Source organism: Tachypleus tridentatus, chromosome 7, assembly GCF_004210375.1.
Source record: "Tachypleus tridentatus isolate NWPU-2018 chromosome 7, ASM421037v1, whole genome shotgun sequence".
NCBI classification, from domain to species: Eukaryota; Metazoa; Arthropoda; class Merostomata; order Xiphosura; family Limulidae; genus Tachypleus; species Tachypleus tridentatus.
In genome coordinates this window covers 173,403,357-173,419,852 of record NC_134831.1, presented here as the reverse complement: position 1 = coordinate 173,419,852, position 16,496 = coordinate 173,403,357, and the positions used below count along the sequence as shown (strand labels likewise).

At 34.0% G+C, this 16,496-nt stretch overlaps 1 pseudogene across 1 annotated transcript in view; it reads left to right on the top strand.

Moving 5' to 3' along the window:
• Positions 1-2,947: 2,947 nt before the first annotated feature.
• Positions 2,948-16,496, top strand: part of LOC143257265 (uncharacterized) — a 36,970-nt pseudogene continuing 23,421 nt past the window's right edge. The window contains exon 1 of the transcript XR_013031755.1: positions 2,948-3,435. The product of XR_013031755.1 is annotated as an uncharacterized LOC143257265 (transcript). The remainder of the gene's footprint in view (positions 3,436-16,496) is intronic.

Genomic DNA, 16,496 nt, shown 5'->3' with positions numbered 1-16,496 from the left:
CTCGCTAAAAGTGCTAATAAATCGCCCCCGGAAAATAATAATTAATTTCATCCCACAAAGTGGCGCTTAATCGACTCCCCCCTCTTGGGGCGTTACATTCTAACTTCTTTAACTAATAAGTACCGTAAACATAACGTACATGTTAAACGTGTATTGTTTCATTTTCACACCCACCTGACACACACGAGTCAGAAATAGTGCGTCGCAATTACCATGTATCAAACGTTAATATATCACATTTAATAAGAAACAGTAAAAGGAAAAAGACTAACTCGCAGATCGCTTTAAAACGATGTAGGTTTTCAAGTCTTCTTTGATGCTATCAGAATAAATAAATAATAAAAACATAAATTAAGTGGGATAAATCTCCTACTATTTATTAGTATTCACCAACGTACAACTAGATAGACAATTACAAGCCGCGAGGAACAACTTTTCCAGAAAATTCGAGAGCAGTCTTGGTCTGAACTGTCTTCTGCATGTTGACCACGGAGCGCACACTCATTAATACATCGTTTAGCAGCAGCTAATGGCGTCCCACACACGGTGGTTGTTTTAACTGTCATTAGTGGGAAGAGGTAATTACCAGCAAAACTTGTGTGTGTGCGTGCTACAAACGCACGTTCTCACTTCTTATTTTCAGAGGTTTGGAAAACGTTCGAGTGCAAGAAAACAAAGGCTTGCGAACTTCGGTGTTGTATTTATGACGTTTATTTGTTTATCGGAGATTCGATTCGTTAGATAGGGGTTCGATTCGATATTTTCTAATCCACAACACTTCCGGTAAATTTTAAAATGTAGCTTTTAATTCATTCTGTATAGTGAAACCTAATTACTTGTAAGAACACTTTTCTACCCTTACTTGTAAGAACACTTTCTTACCCTTACTTGTAGGAACACTGTTCTACCCTTACTTGTGAGAACACTTTTCTACCCTTACTTGTAAGAACACTTTCCTACCCTTACTTGCAAGAACACTTTCCTACCCTTACTTGTAAGAACACTTTCCTTCCCTTCTTCTTCCACACGTTTAAGTATATTTATACTAACTACTAACTGAGTGCTCATACACTCTATTTATGTAACATAAAACAAAAAACATTTTCTATTTGATTTAGAATTCAATTCAGCCTGTATACCCTATGGTCTGTATATGCATAAAGAGATTATAGAGCGATTCTAAATGAGACATAGCTTTCTGTACTAATGAGAAATGACATGAAGAATAAAGAATGCAAAATATGAACGTTTTCCATTAGCTACTGCATTTGTCAGCACTACACGCGCGTTGCTTTAACGACCATGTGACAGCGACTGGTGGTCCACATCTTGTTTTCATATTCCGATGAATAAATGATAACATGAACAATTCTTCTTTTTACTTCCAAATAAAGTAGGCCTGCTGGCTAGGGCAACCGATTCACTATGCCTTCACCAATGTTAGTTGGTAATAGAATACAGTACAAATTATAAGAACATTACTTGGTAGTAGAATACAGTACAAGTTATGAGAACATTAGTTGGTAGTAGAATACAGTACAAGTTATGAGAACATTAGTTGGTTGTAGAATACAGTACAAGTTATGAGAACATTAGTTGGTAGTAGAATACAGTACAAGTTATGAGAACATTAGTTGGTAGTAGAATACAGTACAAGTTATGAGAACATTAGTTGGTAGTAGAATACAGTACAAGTTAATGAGAATATTAGTTGGTAGTAGAATACAGTACAAGTTATGAGAACATTAGTTGGTAGTAGAATACAGTACAAGTTAATGAGAATATTAGTTGGTAGTAGAATACAGTACAAGTTATGAGAACATTAGTTGGTAGTAAAATACAGTAGAACATTAGTTGGTAGTAGAATACAGTACAAGTTATGAAAACATGAATTGGTAGTAGAATACAGTACAAGTTATGAGAACATTAGTTGGTAGTAGAATACAGTACAAGTTAATGAGAACATTAGTTGGTAGTAGAATACAGTACAAGTTAATGAGAACATTAGTTGGTAGTAGAATACAGTACAAGTTATGAGAACATTAGTTGGTTGTAGAATACAATACAAGTTAATGAGAATATTAGTTGGTAGTAGAATACAGTACAAGTTATGAGAACATTAGTTGGTTGTAGAATACAATACAAGTTATAAGAACATTAGTTGGTAGTAGAATATAGTACAAGTTATGAGAACATTAATTGGTAGTAGAATACAGTAAAAGTTATGAGAACATTAGTTGGTAGTAGAATACAGTACAAGTTAATGAGAACATTAGTTGGTAGTAGAATACAGTACAAGTTATAAGAACATTAGTTGGTAGTAGAATACAATACAAGTTATGAGAACATTAGTTGGTAGTAAAATACAGTAGAATATTAGTTGGTAGTAGAATACAGTACAAGTTATGAGAACATGAATTGGTAGTAGAATACAGTACAAGTTATTAGAACATTAGTTGGTAGTAGAATACAGTACAAGTTATAAATAATAAACGACCAGTGTTGGTGATCTTCGAATAGTTTTACTTATAATTTGAAGCTTAAGACTTGTTGAATATCAAACAATCTTTATCTGAACCCACAAGAGTAGAGGAAAAGCAAATACAAAATGCCCTACGTTTATCGTAAGAGTATGTTAGGTGTATTTGTTTCTGAAAGAACGCTTAAAGTTACTGTTATGAATATGATATATGTATTCATTATATGAATGTTCCTTCTTCTATATAATTTGTGCTTTAACAGCTGAATTATTTTTCTGTCTCTTTTATTTACTTTATAACAATTAAAATATTTTCGGCATTACACATTTTATAATGCTACTTATTTAGCCTTCAGTGACAGTGAAAATCTCGTCATACACGACGAGCCTGTCGTATGTTCCGATGTTTCCCGAAAGAGGGCGCTGTCACTTACGAGTGTTCTTTGAGGTTGGTATTCTAGGAAGGTTCGTGTGTTAGCTTGAGCACTGGTTCCACACCGTTATCCCATGTAAACCGCAACCAACCTTACTCGCTGCTCTCACACGTGCACGTCTCGAGGCTGCTCGTAGTCAGTTAAGACACTACCCGTAACCTCATGCACTTGCCCGCAGATCTTCTCGGCTCTCCGGCCGCGCCACTCAGTATCATGAGCGACTTGTCTTTTCCTGGTGAACGCCCCATGCTCGAGGTCCTCGGCGAACATTCGGGAGAACTCATGCGAACTGGCAGTCCTAACCTTGTCTGTTCGGTCCTACCGTCACATTGGCGATCCAACAAAACCTTACCCGTGGCTTTCAAGGTGGTAGCGCTGGCGGACATCACGGACGGGACCGTAGTGACGATTCGAGCTGGAAACGACGACAATTTTGCGCCGAGCTGCGAAACGCCACCGCTGTCATGAAGAATCAAGTGGCGAAGTTTAATGATCTGAGATTTGTTGGAAGAAGTGGACGAGGTAAGAATTTAAGTATGACTGGCATATGTTTATATAACCGGTTAATATTCAACTAGTTTATCAGTAACTTACGGCGTCATTCAGTCAGAAACTAACTTATACTCTAATAATAAGTGGCCATAATGGAAATTATACGTTAAGGAACCCCATTAGAAATTTCGAAGGTTAACTGACCCTAGGACAAACTTGGGTGGTTACATTAATCATTAAAAGTTTGAATAGGTTCTCTTAGTAGTAGAATATTAGTTCGTAGTAGAATATCGTACAAGTTACAAGAACATTAGTTGGTAGTATATAATACAAATTATAAGAACGTTAATTGATAATAGGGTACAAGTTACAAGAACATTAATTGGTAATGGAATAAAGTAGAAGTCATAAGAACGTTAGTTGGTAGTATATAATACAAATTATAAGAACGTTAATTGATAATAGGGTACAAGTTAGAAGAACATTAATTGGTAATGGAATAAAGTAGAAGTCATAAGAACATTAGTTGATAGTATATAATACAAATTATAAGAACGTTAACTGATAATACAGTACAAGTTAGAAGAACATTAATTGGTAATGGGATACAGTATAAGTCATAAGTACATTACTTGATAGTACATAATACAAATTATAAGAACGTTAATTGATAATACAGTACAAGTTAGAAGAACATTAATTGGTAATGGGATACAGTAGAAGTCATAAGAACATTAGTTGGTAGTATATAATACAAATTACAAGAACGTTAATTGATAATACGGTACAAGTTAGAAGAACATTAATTGGTAATGGAATACAGTAGAAGTCATAAGAACATTAGTTGGTAGTATATAATACAAATTATAAGAACGTTAATTGATAATACAGTGCAAGTTAGAAGAACGTTAATTGGTAATGGGATACGGTAGAAGTCATAAGAACATTAGTTGGTAGTATATAATACAAATTATAAGAACGTTAATTGATAATACGGTACAAGTTACAAGAACATTAATTGGTAATGGAATACAGTAGAAGTCATAAGATAGGTAATTGGTAGTATATAATACAAATTATAAGAACATTAATTGATAATACGGTACAAGTTAAAAGAACATTAATTGGTAATGGGATACAGTAGAAGTCATAAGAACATTAGTTGGTAGTATATAATACAAATTACAAGAACGTTAATTGATAATACGGTACAAGTTAGAAGAACATTAATTGGTAATGGAATACAGTAGAAGTCATAAGAACATTAGTTGGTAGTATATAATACAAATTATAAGAACGTTAATTGATAATACAGTGCAAGTTAGAAGAACGTTAATTGGTAATGGGATACGGTAGAAGTCATAAGAACATTAGTTGGTAGTATATAATACAAATTATAAGAACGTTAATTGATAATACGGTACAAGTTACAAGAACATTAATTGGTAATGGAATACAGTAGAAGTCATAAGATAGTTAATTGGTAGTATATAATACAAATTATAAGAACATTAATTGATAATACGGTACAAGTTAGAAGAACACTAATTGGTAATGGAATACAGTAGAAGTTATAAGAACGTTAATTGGTAGTATATAATACAAATTATAAGAACGTTAATTGATAATACAGAACAAGTTAGAAAAATACAACCCTCTTACGTTAACGAAAGCTCTTGTTTAATTTATGAAATATCCATCTGAACCTGACATATTTCCTCGAAATACAGTCCACAGTTTCTTTCCATCTCTAGCTTCCTTAAGCAGTTGATGCTGTAAGTTATACCGCCTTAATTCAGCTCTCTGATATAGTAACATAACTTTGTTTTTGCATTCAGTAGTTCAGGCTCAACTGTATTACATCATAATGTCATGTAATTTATTGAAGTTTCTGTTCACATGATAGTTAGACCAATAATGTTCCTGTATTGTAGTTTTCAGCCACCAGGTGGCTATTGCTCTATGTTGAACTGACGTAGTAATTATGACGTACCAGAGAATTTGACTTAACTTCCTGACAATAACAACATGAATGGGCGTATTAGATATTTAAATTAACAGCTGTTTAAATGGGTGTGTTTATACTGATCAACCCATGAAACATCAAAGGACATTTCCAGAAAGCGACAGATGTGGAGCTCGTACATTTTCCCTACTCATCCAGGTTTAACAATAAGCTGCAACATATAACTTACGTTTCCGTATTAATCTCCTTGTTCATAAACATAATGCGAAATTTAAAATATAAAGGAGGGAAAAAAAGGACCTTTTATGCCACTTCTTCTCTAGGATCAAAATCTTCTTTACCTTTATTAAAGTTTGGAATCATTATTTCGCAGCTGAAATATGTATATCAAATTAAGACACGTGATCGTATGAAGCCAATTAAATAACTACAAGTAACCCTTTTTCTCACCATATATATATTGAACATTACGCTGTTTCTGATATTAGTGTGATGTTTAGAATGTCACCAGTTTGTGTTTGCACTAAAATATTATTATTATCAGTTCATTTCTATATTTTTTATTCATATTCAGGACATTTTTCTGTTGAATTTTACTAGCGTAATATTTATCCTCCTTATATCACTCTAACACGAACAATCTGTCACTAAACTATCTTTAATAAGTATTTCCTGAACCAATATATATTCTTGTAGTATTTTAAGACCAATGTACCACTGTAACAATACACACTCTTGATGGCAATACGTAACTGTAACAATACACACTCTTGATGACAATACTTAACTGTAACAATACACACTCTTGATGACAATACTTAACTGTAACAATACACACTCTTGATGACAATACTTAACTGTAACAATACACACTCTTGATGACAATACTTAACTGTAACAATACACACTCTTGATGACAATATTTAACTGTAACAATACACACTCTTGATGACAATACTTAACTGTAACAATACACACTCTTTATGACAATATTTAACTGTAACAATACACACTCTTGATGACAATACTTAACTGTAACAATACACACTCTTGATGACAATACTTAACTGTAACAATACACACTCTTGATAACAATATTTAACTGTAACAATACACACTCTTGATGACAATATTTAACTGTAACAATACACCTCATGATGACAATACATAACTGTAACAATACACACTCTTGATGACAATATGTAACTGCAACAATACACACTCTTGATGACATAACGTAACTGTAACAATACACATTCTTGATGACAATACTTAACTGTAGCAGTACACACTCTTGATGACAATATGTAACTGTAACAATACACACTCTTGATGACAATACGTAACTGTAACAATACACACTCTTGATGACAATACGTAACTGTAACAATACACACTCTTGATGACAATATGTAACTGTAACAATGCACACTCTTGATGACAATATGTAACTGCAACAATACACACTCTTGATGACAATACGTAACTGTACCAATACACACTCTTGATGACAATACTTAACTGTAACAATACACACTCTTGATGACAATACCTAACTGTAACAATACACACTCTTGATGACAATACTTAACTGTAACAATACGCACTCTTGATGACAATACTTAACTGTAACAATACACACTCTTGATGACAATATTTAACTGTAACAATACGCACTCTGGATGACAATACGTAACTGTAACAATACGCACTCTGGATGACAATATTTAACTGTAACAATACACACTCTTGATGACAATACCTAACTGTAACAATACACACTCTTGATGACAATATGTAACTGTAACAATACACACTCTTGATGACAATATGTAACTGTAACAATACACACTCTTGATGACAATATGTAACTGTAACAATGCACACTCTTGATGACAATATGTAACTGTAACAATACACACTCTTGATGACAATACGTAACTGTAACAATACACACTCTTGATGACAATACTTAACTGTAACAATACACACTCTTGATGACAATACCTAACTGTAACAATACACACTCTTGATGACAATACCTAACTGTAACAATACACACTCTTGATGACAATACCTAACTGTAACAATACACACTCTTGATGACAATACCTAACTGTAACAATACACACTCTTGATGACAATACCTAACTGTAACAATACACACTCTTGATGACAATATGTAACTGTAACAATGCACACTCTTGATGACAATATGTAACTGCAACAATAGACACTCTTGATGACAATACGTAACTGTAACAATACGCACTCTGGATGACAATATTTAACTGTAACAATACACACTCTTGATGACAATACCTAACTGTAACAATACACACTCTTGATGACAATACCTAACTGTAACAATACACACTCTTGATGACAATACCTAACTGTAACAATACACACTCTTGATGACAATATGTAACTGTAACAATGCACACTCTTGATGACAATATGTAACTGCAACAATAGACACTCTTGATGACAATACGTAACTGTAACAATACGCACTCTGGATGACAATATTTAACTGTAACAATACGCACTCTTGATGACAATACTTAACTGTAACAATACACACTCTTGATGACAATACCTAACTGTAACAATACACACTCTTGATGACAATATGTAACTGTAACAATACACACTCTTGATGACAATATGTAACTGTAACAATACACACTCTTGATGACAATATGTAACTGTAACAATACACACTCTTGATGACAATATGTAACTGTAACAATACACACTCTTGATGACAATACGTAACTGTAACAATACACACTCTTGATGACAATACTTAACTGTAACAATACACACTCTTGATGACAATACCTAACTGTAACAATACACACTCTTGATGACAATACCTAACTGTAACAATACACACTCTTGATGACAATACCTAACTGTAACAATACACACTCTTGATGACAATATGTAACTGTAACAATACACACTCTTGATGACAATATGTAACTGTAACAATACACACTCTTGATGACAATACTTAACTGTAACAATACACACTCTTGATGACAATACTTAGCTGTAACAATACACACTCTTGATGACAATATTTAACTGTAACAATGCACACTCTTGATGACAATACTTAACTGTAACAATACACACTCTTGATGACAATACTTAACTGTAACAATACACACTCTTGATGACAATATGTAACTGTAACAATACACACTCTTGATGACAATATGTAACTGTAACAATACACACTCTTGATGACAATACTTAACTGTAACAATACACACTCTTGATGACAATACTTAACTGTAACAATACACACTCTTGATGACAATACTTAACTGTAACAATACACACTCTTGATGACAATACTTAACTGTAACAATACACACTCTGGATGACAATATGTAACTGTAACAATACACACTCTTGTTGACAATATTTAACTGTAACAATACACACTCTTGATGACAATACTTAACTGTAACAATACACACTCTTGATGACAATATTTAACTGTAACAATACACACTCTTGATGACAATATTTAACTGTAACAATACGCACTCTGGATGAAGATATGTAACTGTAACAATACACACTCTTGATGACAATATTTAACTGTAACAATACACACTCTGGATGACAATATGTAACTGTAACAATATACACTCTGGATGACAATATGTAACTGTAACAATACACACTCTTGATGACAATATTTAACTGTAACAATGCACACTCTTGATGACAATATGTAACTGTAACAATATACACTCTGGATGACAATATGTAACTGTAACAATACACATTCTTGATGACAATATGTAACTGTAACAGTACACACTCCTGCTGACAATACTTAACTGTAACAGTACATTCTCTTTTACAGATTAATGACATATCATCGCAGCTCTTATATTAGTTGAGAATTAAACGTTTACGATAATTAGAGACCAAATCGTCCGTTGACTGGTAGATGATCGTTTTTTTTCTGTGTTTCTTTGATTTTTAAAGAACGACAATATATTAAACCAGGATATGTCAGGTAAGTCGTGCAAGTGAGTCAGACAACTCCGTTATATTTATAAAATTCAGACGTGCAGTTTTGAGAATGGATGACTGGTGGTCTACAGAACTTAATCATGCACCAATTTTAAATAACGAGACCCGATTATGGCCTTGAAAATAACAACAATTTTCTACTTTTGAATTTTTAAAGTACATTTAAATAAACTATTTTTGAAACTACACTGATAAACGTGTGTTGAACTTACCCTGAAAAACAACTCTTCTAGTTTTAAAACTACATTGAAAATTTGAATTTCGATATTACACTTAAGAAAAACACTTGTTTTAAGTTTCTTTTGTTTTTATCCATACAGCTACATAGTGGGCTACCTGTGACCTGCCCATCATGGGCATCGAAACCCAATTTCTAGCGTGGTAAGTCCACAGATGTACCGATATTCCATTTCGTGAGGGAGGCATTTGAATTTTGAAACTACAAAGAAAAAGATCGAGTTTTGAAATTACACTGAAAAATAGAGACGCATTGTGAGTTTTGAAACTAAACTGTCAAAAAATTAAATCTTATACTTAGTAAGAGAAAAATAAGAAGTCGCTGTGTCGATAAACAGTATTTCTGAGACTTTGCAACTGATACATACAAAGAAGAAAATTGTATGAGTCTTCTCTGAACTATTTGTATTTTGTTTTTCTTTCCAGTTTCGTGAATGTTGGATGGTTATAATAGATTATGATATTTGAGAAAAGAATAAGGTATATAATAAATGACGGGATAATGAAACTTGTCTCCATACAGACAACGTTCTGTAATTGAAGTTCTGTAAAGGCAAAAATATTTCTCCAACTAAAATTGAAATAAACTAGAATGGTGCATATAACGGTACAGTTATTTACTGTTTCATTTTCAGACAATGTATATATATGCATGCATTTCGACAAAGACTTCTTGAGAGAGGTGATAGTTAAAGTTCGTCTTGTGGGTACATCTGTTACCATGATTACATAAAGTACTTGAGGTGTCGTGAGAAATCATTTTTAAGGTGATGTCAACAGACATTCGAACATAAATCCAAGTTTCGCGCATTAAAGTGCACTGCTGAAAAAAAACAACCGTAAAACAGGTACGAAAATATGCTCAGGATTCATTACTGGACTCCAGCCAATACTTTCAAAGAAAACGGTACAACGCGAACCTGATAGGCGGCTATATACGAGACTTTCAATGTTTCGAAGAAGCTACATTTCTTTTTGTTAAGATACAGTAACTGCCACAAACTGTGGACTCTGAAATAGTAGCAAAAGGTAATCTGATCAAAGCTGACATTCATTTATATCCTACAGAATATATATATATGTGTGTGTGCTTGAAGATAATCGAAGAAGTGCACATTCCGAAAGCTTGATTTACACTTTAAGGGGTGGCCGTAGTTTCATTATGGGCTCGACCATAATTTATTGGCGTGATCTTCATCCAACCATTAGTGTGAAAGGTATATTAACAGCGAAGCACTGGGGAAACATCCCAGAAGAGCCATGATACAACACTTTTATCTTGCTCATGATGGGTTTCTCCAGTAAAAACTGCTGCACATAAGGTTACATAATTGAACCATTTTAAGTTAATGTTGAAACTCCATTTAAACAACGCTTTCTGAGCGTTCTGTCCAAACCTTCCAACACCACCTTAATGCTATCCTTATTCCCATTTTAGTCTAACATTATGCTAAACTACTTGTTGCCTCATTATACAAAAGCATGCAATTGTTGCTAAAAGCTTATGAAAAAACGAGTGAAATGACTCTTCTCTTAAGAAAAGTCTGTATAAATAGCTATCAAACATGAATTATCACCCTAAAAATGAGTTTTCTCCATTATTTTGTAATCTTAAAGTCTAGGTTTCTATTACTCTAACGCTAGGGTACAATCTACATTATAAGAATAGTGTCCGAGGAAGTTGGATTGAAAAGGGTGAAATGCACCTTACTAAAAGAGGCGTCTTCACCTTCCTTATTAAGGTACATTTCACCCTATAACACAGAAGAGAAAAATTCACATTGAATAAAATATAGCTAAGATAAAATAACAAAATCCACACGATTTATATCCTTCTACTTATTCAACAAAACTCTGAAGTTTCTGTGATACATTTTGAAAGAACAACGTCTCAGTGGTAAGCTGGTAATCGGTGCGGTTAGCACAACATAGATAATCTATTTTTCAACTGCAAAAATCTAGAACTGGTTTTCGTAACTTATCTTTAACATCTTGGCTTCTTTATTTTGGATATGTTTTTTTTTTTATTAGCTACCAACGTATTTTATTTTATTAAAAAAACTATACTACTAACATTTTAACCCTTGTGATAATCTTCGGTGTATATTTTTTTCTTGACATGCAAAAATACAAGAAAGGCCATCTTCGTTGTGCCTTACATGGGTATCGAAACCGGAGTTTTAGAGCTGAGCGACAAAAGGATGGGCCTTCATCCTCATTTAAACTTATAGAATATTAAATATCTTGTGTTTCAGTAAGATTTCTCCAAACCTAAGGCAGCGCTAAGCCTATCATAAACATATGGACTGTCTAGGTTCCAGAAGGGGAACCCCCCTATAGAAAAAGAAAGTTAAACCATGCAAAATAAAACCCTCTAACCACCGAATGAGTAACGTTACTATTCATCCACGTCAGCGAAAATAATAACATGTTCGAGGTAACCCTATCACACTTGAATGGTCTTTCAGTGCTAGTTGCCAGACAATTTAACTCAACCAAGGAGGAAAACCCCTTTAAGAAAATGATTAACATGTTAAAAAGCGTCTTCATTGAAGTATCCACTTGACTTGAACATATCGCAAGATTACCTCTTTGAAGTCGTATACTGGAGTTTTATTCTTTTTTTATGTTACACTTTGATAATATTAATGTATAATATAATTTATTAGCGGTAGAGTATATTTATTTATATGTACTTGTGTTGCTAGCTGTTCTTATGTTATTTTGCGGGGTGCTTACTTTATAAACTTCGACAACTACTGGGGCAGCGGATTTACAATGCTGAAAGCAGGGGTTCGTTTCCTTTCATTAGACGTGGCAGATAACCCGATGTGATTTTGCTATGAGAAAACACACACACACACACTTTAGAACTATCTTTAAAGTATGGACAAACAAATTTGTATCAATATAACTAAATGATATATATGTACAATATTTATAAATAAGGTAGAGATGGCTCATGTGTTTTCTTAGGCTACACAATGGGTTATCTGCATTACGTCCATTTAGGGGAACTGAACACCGAATTATTGCCTTTTTAAAGTCCGTAAAATCATCACTGACTCCCAGTCGAGGAAGGCGCTTAAGTAAATAATCGAAACCATTAATCTAGCTGTTCGGATATAGGCCAGAATTTGATATTTATGTACGTGTTTATCTAGTCTAGTTAATATTACATTAATCTAGCTGTTCGGATATAGGCCATAATTTGATATTTATGTACGTGTTTATCTAGTCTAGTTAATATTACATTAATCTAGCTGTTCGGATATAGGCCAGAGTTTGATATTTATGTACGTGTTTATCTAGTCTAGTTAATATTACATTAATCTAGCTGTTCGGATATAGGCCAGAATTTGATATTTATGTACGTGTTTATCTAGTCTAGTTAATATTACATTAATCTAGCTGTTCGGATATAGGCCAGAATTTGATATTTATGTACGTGTTTATCTAGTCTAGTTAATATTACTGCGTCACCTAAAGTATTTGTGCTACTCGGATAAAGAGAAATAAAGAACATAAATTAATGTTTTTGTGTTTTAATTTCAATCCTTGGTTGAACGTTTGCACATTTTATTTCTCTTGCTTATACTATTTTATCATACAGGTAAACGTATATTTCATCAACTTATACTGGTATGATATATAGACAAATGTGTGTTTTACCACCCTGTACTAGTATAGTATATAGATAAGCGTATGTTTCAATAGTTTATACTGGTTTAATACACATGTAAACGTATGTTTTTACCAATTTGTACTGGTTTAATTTATAGGTAAACATAAACTCCAAAATCAACTTTAATCTCCTTTAATTTCAATTTCATATTCCCGTCGCGCCAAACATGATCGCCCTTTCAGCCGTAGTGGCGTTATAATGTTACGGTCAATCCCACTATTCGTTGGTAAAAGAGAGCCCAAAAGTTGGCGATGGGTGGTGATGACTAGCTGCCTTCCCTCTAGTCTTACACTGCTAAATTAGGGACGGCTAGCACAGATAGCCCTCGAGTAGCTTTGTGCAAAATTCAAAAACAAACAATTTCATATTCTCATAAATGTCTTTTCCTCCCTCCCTTAGAAAGGTCTAGAGCAAAAAAGGTGGGTAGTGATTAGATAGAAAGTTTTGTTGTTAATAAACTATAAACGTTATTTATAGTTAAGGAGAGAAGGGATGTAGCAACAGTCGCGTGTATGATACGTGTCATTTGCAGATGATGTGTTTACAAACACACTTTGGGTTCCCTACTGTTCACAGTTCGATCGCTGTGGGAATCGCTTTCGTCTTGCTGTGAAGAAAAACGGTTTTATTTCCTCATCATGTAAATATCACGCCTCCGCACTTTAGTCCACAATTCAATATTTATGGTACAGCCATATAGATTGGGTTTTGGTTTCGGTTGATGAAGTGCCACAATAACTAACCAAGCTATCAAGAGCTCCTCTGCTTCTAGAATATTTTATCGCATATTTTTTTGTGTAAGCAGTTGTTCTGTGAATTCATTTCGTTGGTTATCCCTTATAGTTTACATAGCTCAAAAACTCCTCCGTAACTCTGATCACGAGGTTAACATGTCAGCCACCAAGCGGTTATGGTAAGAAACTAATCACAAAGTTTACTCAGACGGTTTATTGCACTCCAAAAAATAATTTCATAACAATTACACGACTTTTGAAAGTTTATACAATAAACCTACAATATACAATATTATATAATATAATACAATATACAATAAACCTACTTTATTCACCACAGCTTAAAATGAAATGAAACAATAATTTGTTTTTAATTGTGGTATTTCGGTGACTTAACCATAACTTCAGGTAACATAACTGTTGTACTTATATTCTGCATAACAATCACAAAGGTGAAACTGACAGAGGCACCATTGGTCAAGGATAACTGTCCCTAATTTAGACGGACATTATTTTTCTTGTTTATTTTCTTATTGTTGTTTTATTTTAAATATAACGTATTTTCTTCCCATAGTACAATTATCTGTGCTAGTCGTCCCTAATTTAGAAGTGACAGACTAAAGGAAAAGCGCCACTCATCTCCAACTCTTGGAGTGCCTTTTTGCCGCGCCATAACGGCTCATAATTCTTCAAGTACAAACTTTTAGCTCATAGCTCCGTCGTCTTTTGGCCAATTTGAGATTGTATTAGTTTTTAGACTCACGAGGTCAAATTCTTTCGAATGATGTATTTGATCACACTCAAGACCTCGTAGATTAATTTACTCTAATAATGTCTTAAAATAAAGGCCAGCGATAGCCACGTGATTAAGACACTCGACTCGTAATCCGAGTGTCGCGGGTTCGAATCCCCGTCACTCCAAACATGCTCACCCTTTCAGCCGTGGGGCGTTATAATGTGACGGTCAATCCCACCATTCGTTGGTAAAAGAGTTGGTGGTAGGTGGTGATGACTAACTGCCTTCCCTCTGGTCTTACACCACTAAATTAGGGACGGCTAGCACAGATAGCCCTCGAGTAGCTTTGAGCGAAATTCAAAACAAACAAACAAGCCTGAAATAATTTTAAATTTGAGGGTGGGCTGGGAGAGATACTGATGAGTAATAAAATTTAATAGTGTATATGCGCACCCCACAAATGTTATTGCTGGCGCACAAAATTGTAGTTAATACAAAGGGAAGAAAATATCTCATATACGAATTTATTTTGATTCTGCCCACAATAATTTGAAGTGCCATGGACTCCCTCTAGCTTATCAACAAAGAGTGGGACCGACTTTCTTATATATATATATAACTTATATGGTTGAAAGGGCGTCACGCAATTCGATCCCCAGATTGCGAGTCGAGTGTCTTAACCACCATGTTGTGTCATACCAGTACAGTTAGTTAGTTTGTTTGTTTTTCAATTTCACCTTTGCTTGCCTTTTATGAAGAGATGATGTTTCTTAGGTATTTTTACATCGGTAAGCTAGAGAGCGAAACATCTTTTATCAAACCTGTTCTGCAAATGATTCTAAGAAACGGAACTGCTAAATTAGAGCACTAGAACAGCTGGATAAACGATTAGAAGCGAATGATATCAGGCTGATTGGACCTTTCAAAGAAAGTAATGTATATACATATGTAACAAGTTTTAGAAAACCACCATAGTCTTCAACGAATAAGCTAACTATATCAGGAGACTACAAACAATTAGTTACAGACACACAGATATTTATATGGACGTTCTTTCTCGAGTGTTATGCACGTGAAGGTGGCAAAACAAATAAGATAAACTGGTTTGAGTTTGATTTCTCTACTGCACGTGCTGTGAGCTTGACTGAGGATGTTTTCTGAGAGTGAAAAAAATGAAGTAACTGCTTTTTAGTGAGTTCGTTTGAGGTTTACACATCAGTAGTGAAAGTCTAGTAATGTAGCTATTTAAATAAAAGAAACAATGTAGAAGTAAAATTAGCTCTAAAGGATATCAGTACTCTGTTTTAATCGTGCATGTCTCTCCAGCGTTGGAAACAGAAGTATGAATTATAACATACATTACTTCATTTCAGTTTATAAACTTTATATCTCTTTTACATATCACGTATTTTAGTGCCTTTGTTTATCTTCTATCTAATCGTTTATCCTATCCATTCATCTCACTGTACATCTATTTACGAGACAACTTCTGTTGAGTTACACTGGGTTAAGGTCTTGAGTGTGGGGTCGACAATCACCCAGGTCGAGATGCACGTCTGAAAGCACGTGAGACTAAGGAATGCCGGTAATGACGCTAAGTCTGCTCTTCATTGAATCATAATATTTTAATCACACATAAATACCAAGATAACGGTGGCATTCGGCGAG